The following is a 7,016-nucleotide window of genomic DNA, read 5'->3' as shown; positions in this document are numbered from 1 at the left end:
TGACATGGAAGGATACAAAGTCTAGATGATGTTACAAAAGTGCAGAAAAAGCATGTATAAAAGGTACCTTCAATGACATCGAAGCCAATTCGATGTCATCGAACAAATTGTGCAAAGTTACGCAGATTTACACAGAGTGCGTAAATTTGAGGCAGTTTCTGAATTTTTCCAAGGAGGTGCAAAAGGTGGTGTTGTACAACTATAAATAGGAGTCCCTGGGGCATCAATCTAGGGTTTGGAAGAGTGAAGCACGAGGGTGGAGAGATGTCACCAAGTATTTTTCTTCTTTCTTCCTTAGTTTCTCATGTTTTCTTCTAGGGTTTTAGATCCAATCATGTCTATGGTTGGCTAAACCTCTTAGCTAGGGTTAAGAGGTGAAGCTTGTAGCGTGATGGGATGTTTTATATTGCTTTGATTTATGTTTATGTTGAACTTATTTTGATTCTAGTTTGATATTTAAGGAATACTTTCAGTTTTTAATGGTTTATTGTGACTCAAATTACAATAGATCTGCAATAACTTTGAGTATCTTCTTTTCATGCTTTGAGATTGTGAAGTTAGGAAATCCTGTTGTTCACCATTGTCTCTTAGGCATGGTTGGGTGATGGAATCCCTTCTAACCTTCACAAGACTCCTATGTTTGATTGTGGGATAGATATCTCCTGTTATTTGCCATTGTCTCCATGACATGGCCAGGTAATGGAATCACTTCCAGTTCTCATAACTTTCATCCATTGAGAATTAGGTCAAAGGAAGTTCAGATTGGGTTTTATTGAGATATTTTTCAACTGGATAGGATAGGACTCCGATTCCAGTTGTGTCTTTGAATTAGTCATAGATCTCCCTGATTGCTACAAGTGGATCCTTGGAAACCCTAGTTCCCACCTTTAAATTTACAAGTTCTAGTTAAATAATTCATAATTACTTTCTCTACACTTTCATATTTAGGTTTACGTCTTCTTCTAGTTGCTTTCAGAAAACACACGAGATTAGTGTCTATGGATTCAACCTCGGTCTCACCAAGATTATTACTACATCGCGACCCTACACTTGGGGTTGTGAACAAGTTGCCGGGGATTAATGGTTGCTTTTTTATGAGATTAACTAGTTTTGGAATTGGTTTAAGATTAGGATTTTTCTACTTTCTATTTTTAGGTTAGGGTTTTTTCTGAGTTATTTTAGAAACTAATGTTTCTTTCTAATTCTAGGTTTAGAAAGTTTCCTTTTCTATATTTAGAAACTACTTTCTAATTCTATGATAGAAACTTTTCTAATTTGTTTTTAGAAACTAACTTCTTATTTTTTAGAAACTTTCTATTTTTTGTTTTTATAAACTTTTCTTTTTCATTTTTAGAAACTAATTCACTTTCTTTTTTCTTTTGCAGGATCCCAATATAAAAACTTCTAATTTGGGAACTTCTTTTTAATTCTCTCTCTTTCCATTTCTAGATTTATATTTCCCTCTTTTCTTTTTAGGTTTAGGGGTAGATTCTAAAATTGAGGGTTGAGAGTGTTTCATGCCCAAGTGGGTCCGTGATAACATTCAACGTCTCTTGAGTGAAGGAGGATTGGTTGAGGGGTTATCTATCCATCACAAGATTAGACACCACTCGAGATCCACAGAGTTAACCAAAGTTATGACTGCCAATCAACTGACCAATCAACCTCCAAATCCACCTTAACCTAGGGTTAAGGAAATCCAGGGTGAGAATGAGGTGCATCAAGCACCCCATCTCGTACTTTGTGAGATTATTTACAACCGGCGGGATAGCACACCCTCATGCATGGTTTTTCCTAAAAATATGGGACATATGGATATCAAGTCAGAGGTGATCTAACTCCTTCCAAAATTCCATGGACTTGAATATGAAAATCCATATTTACACTTGAAAGACTTTGATGAGATCATAGCCACTTTATATTTTCCTAATGTGTCTGAGGACACGGTCAAGCTGAAACTCTTTCCATTTTCCTTGAAAGAGAAAGCTAAGATGTGGTTACATTTAGTACATCCTCGATCTATTGGTAAATGGAATGACATGACAAGGGAGTTCATAAAGAAAATTTTCCCACATCATAAAATGAACACCCTTAAAAAGTCAATCATGAACTTCACTCATAAGGAAGATGAAACATTCTTTCAATGTTGGGTGCGGTTTAAAGATCTTATCAGTTTATGCCCACAACACGGTTTTTAAATGTGGCACATTACTCACTTTTTCTAGGATAGACTGACATCCTCCATGTGCCAATTGGTCGAGACAATGTACAACAGGGAATTCATGAACAAAAACATCGATGATGTGTGGGATTATTTAGATAGACTTGCTGAAAACACACAATCATGGGATGTCTCCCCAAAATCGAGCACCACCTCTAGGCCCGCTCAATCGAAGGAGATGGGCGGAATATACCTTCTAAAAGAAGATGATGATATCAATGTTAAAGTGGATAATCTCATGAGGAAATTCGAGGCTATGGAACTAAAGAAGGATAAGGTTAAGGAAATTGTTTGCGATATTTGTGCTTGTAATATTCACACAACTGAAAATTGCCCAACAATACCTACTTTTCAAGAGGTACTGAATGAGCAATCTAATGTTGTGAATAATTACCAAAGGCCTTTCAATAGACCCACCTCTAATACATACAATCCTAGTTGGAGAAATCATCCCAACTTCAGTTGGAGGATTGGGCAAACTACTACTCTTCAAGGATTCTTTAATCAAATTCCAAATCAAAGGAAACATCAAGAGGATCTGGTTCTAAAGCATCTTCAAAATCAAGAAATTTTCAATCAGGGGATGTTACAAGCCTTTCAAAACCTTACAAAGGTCATAAAAGGGCTTGATACAAAGAATGTGATTGTGAATAAGGGAAGTCTTCCAGCTCAACCTCTTCCCAATCCAAAACCGCAATATGAAGTCAGCAGCCTGAGCTCTTCAAATTTGATGGAGCAAGCTAAATCTATCACCACTCTTAGGAGTGGGAAGACCATTAACAAAACCATTCCGGTTAGGGCTAAAAAACCTAAGGACCTGAAAGACGATAACAATGATAGATCTAGCACTGCTCCATAAGAATTAGAATTGGAACTCCAAGGCAAGCCGATTACTCCATTTCCCCAACGGTTGATTGCACCAAAATCTCTTTCTAACTCTTAGGACATTCTAGAGGTGCTTAAGCAAGTGAAGGTTAACATTCCTCTACTAGATGCCGTTAAACAAATACCTTCATATGTCAAAATTCTAAAAGACCTGTGTACAACCAAAAGATGACAAAATATTCAAAGAAAATCTTTTTAACTGAAAAAGTGAGTGCCATCCTAAAGCAAGATGTGCCACAGAAATACAAAGATCCCGGTAGCCCAACCATTGCTTATGTAATTGGGAATTATTGCACTTAGCACACACTTCTTAATTTAGGAGCAAGTGTGAATCTGATCCCATACTCGGCTTACGAACAACTAGGTCTAGGTGAATTAAAACCCACCTGGACTACGTTACAACTTGCCGATCGCTCAGTTCGTGTATCGAGAGGGATAATTGAGAATGTGTTGGTCCAGGTTGATAAATTCTATTACCTAGTAGATTTTATTGTCTTAGATACTCAACATATCGTGGATATGAGCACTTAAATTCCCATCATCCTTGGTCGCCTATTCCTTGCCACATCAAATGCAATCATCAATTGTAGGAGTGGAGTCACGAGTTTTTCTTTTGAAAAATGACATTGGAGCTTAATATCCAACATGAGCAAATACACGGAGGATGATGACGATGCCCACAATGTTAACTTGATCGATTCTTTTATGGAAGATAGAACACTTTTGACCTTATCCTCTGATCCTTTAGAGACGTGCTTAGCTCACTCGCATTATTTAGATGGTGACATGATTATGGAGACGGGTGCCATGCTTGATACCGAAAGTGCCCTGGTTTGTCAATTAGCATGAGTATTGAGTCAGCTAGACTGCAGAGCCTCATAGGAAGATTAATTCAAAGCGTCTACCTCAACCGGATGTCTGCAAGCTCGCCACAGGTAAATCTAAGCCTCGCATCCCATGTCCCAAAACACCAGGTATTTAAACCCTTAAAATAAGTTAGAACATCATAGGGTTTTTAAGTTAAGAAAACTTTTTCAAAATCAGAAAATCTCTAAGTTTTCTTGCTTTGTCGATTTTATCAATACATTGCTCGATATGATTGACCTACGCTATCAATGTTCTCGATGGCAAATCGATTCCATCAGAATGAGGACAAAAGTGTCCAGCAACCACATATATTTCTGGACAGATTTATCGATATCATTGATATTTGAATCTCGAGTCCATCGACGGTGACTCGATAATATCGACAAGCAGATCTCCGGTGCCCCTGTTTTCACTTAAGAATATCATATGTGCATTGATATATCGAAGCCCCTCGATACCATCAAAGTTCAAATCTCGATGATATCGGAAGGCTCTCGATGATATCAGTCATGGGCACGAAGTTTTCCAGTAAAATATTTCAGGATAGTTTATCTATGATCGAGGGTCACTCGATAGAATCGATATTAAAATATCGATGATATCGGTACAGTTTCGATGGTGTCGAACAGGGACAGAAACTGTTAAGCAAGCTTAAATGAAAATCTCCTGGGTTTATCGATGCCACGACACAGTTATCGATATCATCGACATTCAAATTCCGATGATCTTGAAGGTCCCTCGATCATTCTTATAAACCTGAAATATTTCATAGCAAGTCTCTCTCATTTTCAAATGTCAAGGAATCGAACCTCGCATCGATGAAATCAGAGTTTGAAATTCTATGACATCAACACGTATTTCGATTCCCTCGACCAGCTGGCAATAGGTTTCAAAAGCGTATGACATTTGAGTTTGTGTCATCGAGTGGACCGTCGATGATATTGAGAGTATACGCTCGATGATATCGATCCCGCTTGATGATATCAAACTCTATTATAAATATGACCGTTTTATATCCGTTGGAACCTTTTGCCTATATAATGAGGACTTGTCTATTATTGCTGGTAGAGAAAGAAGAGAGTGCTTTTGAGTGTTTAACCTTAAATCTTATTCCCAAAGCCCTTTCTCTCATGGGAGTTCATCCTCCAATCTACCCTTATCATTGATATTCAATAGAGTGGATTGGGAAATGAACTTCCGCATTCAAAGATCCTCCAGCTACTACCTTAATGGCAAATCATTAAGCTGGGATGCCTTGAATGCGTAGATGACTGGAATCACTCTATCTTCCTTATAGGAAAATATTTAAGAGAGTAGAATTTCGTCTTAACCTTGACCCAACCCGACGCCATATATTGGTACATCATATGTGTTGCGGATCAAGGGAGCAGAAGATTCTTCATCAATAAAGAAGGAGATCTTCGACAACTTGCTGAGTGAGACTCATTCACTTATCTGTACGTAACTAGAGTCCAAAGGACCCTTGTGATCATTCATTTTTCAGAATTGGGTCTAAGGTGTTTCTCACCCTTTCAAGCCCTCATAGGAGGCCTCCGGCGGGAGTGTACATAGTGGGTGCGTTGTGTTGACCCTTGCTCTGTGGAGAGCATAACAGTTAGGGTCTTGTGGAAGATCCTTGGCCAGTGTACCTAAAAGTGGGTGCGTTGTGTTGACCTTTGCTCGTGAGAGCATAAATAGTGAGGTTCCTTGTGTGGATCCTTGGCCAGTGTGCCTAAAACCGGGTGCTATGTGTTGACCCTTGCTCAGGGAGCATAAATAGTCAGCCTAGGTGTAGGTTGTAAAGGTTAAAGGTGAACCTGATTTAAAACCTTAGGTTTGAGGTGAACCACTGTGAAACACAGTCATAGTGAAATCCGGCACACTTAAGGGTTGAGTGTGTCTGCCGAGAGTGGAGTAGATAAGTAGTCGAACCACTATAAAAATGACTGTGTTTGTAATTGTTATTTATTTCCTACTATTTGTGTGATTTCTTTAAATGCTCGCATACTTGATCACACTTCACACACAGTCACATCCATCATAAACTCTAAACTGTTTCATGTTTATCATTCAATAGTTTTGTGATTGGATCCTCAATTTGGCTTGGAAGCCATTTGAGTTACTCTGATGATATCCTGATGTCTTTCATGCCTATTCACTCAGGATTAGATTAATATGATTTTTAATAAGCATAAAATATTTAAAAAGTCCTATTCACCCCCCTCTAGGACTATTGGCATACTTCTTCTTCAAGTAAAGCGGTCTTCACCGCAGTTACAGGTACTATGTCGATACTTGAAGTTAACCGGTGGAGGCCACAATTTGAAAAATTGCCCCAAACTGATGTAGTGCCTCTACCGTTTAGCCTCAAGGCACTGAAGCTTGACCTAAAACCTTTGCCCTCTGAATTAAAATATGTCTATTTAGGTCAAGATGAGACATACCCGGTGGTAATTTCTTCCCACTTGGAGCAAAAACAGGAGAGTATGTTTATCTCTACTCTCATTAAGCACAAAGAAGCCCTTGGATGGTCGATTGTGGACCTTAAGGGAATAGACCCTTTGATTTGTACTTACCGCATTTATTTAGAGGATAATGCGAAGACCTCCCGACAACCACAACGTAGATTAAATCCAAACATGAAGGAAGTGGTTAAGGCCGATGTTCTCGAGCTATTGGATGTGGGTACAATATACCCTATATCTGATAGCCAATGGGTGAGTCCAACTCAAGTGGTTCCTAAGAAGTCTGGAATCACCATCGTAGCCAACACTGACAATGAACTCATGCCAACTAGAGTCACTACTAGTTGGAGAATGTGCATTGACTACAGGAAATTGAATACTGTCACAAGGAAGGATCACTTTCCTTTACCCTTTATTGATCAAATCTTGGAAAGGCTAGCTGGTCATTCTTATTACCGTTTTCTTAATGGATATTCAGGCTACAACCAGATAGAGATAGCCCCTGAAGATCAGGAAAAGACCACATTTACATATCCGTTTGGCACCTTTGCTTACCAAAGGATGTCATTCGTACTGTG

The 7,016-nt window shown here is 38.7% G+C and overlaps 1 non-coding gene across 1 annotated transcript; it reads right to left on the bottom strand.

Annotated features, from left to right (window-relative positions):
• Positions 1-2,087: 2,087 nt before the first annotated feature.
• On the bottom strand, positions 2,088-2,194 carry LOC131254567 (small nucleolar RNA R71). Its single transcript, XR_009175687.1, has one exon. It is a non-coding gene; the product is annotated as a small nucleolar RNA R71 (small nucleolar RNA).
• Positions 2,195-7,016: the final 4,822 nt, after the last annotated feature.

The sequence above is a fragment of the Magnolia sinica genome, chromosome 8 (assembly GCF_029962835.1).
Source record: "Magnolia sinica isolate HGM2019 chromosome 8, MsV1, whole genome shotgun sequence".
Classification (NCBI taxonomy): domain Eukaryota; kingdom Viridiplantae; phylum Streptophyta; class Magnoliopsida; order Magnoliales; family Magnoliaceae; genus Magnolia; species Magnolia sinica.
Note: the sequence above shows the minus strand (reverse complement) of the source record. Positions and strands in the feature narration are given on the sequence as shown.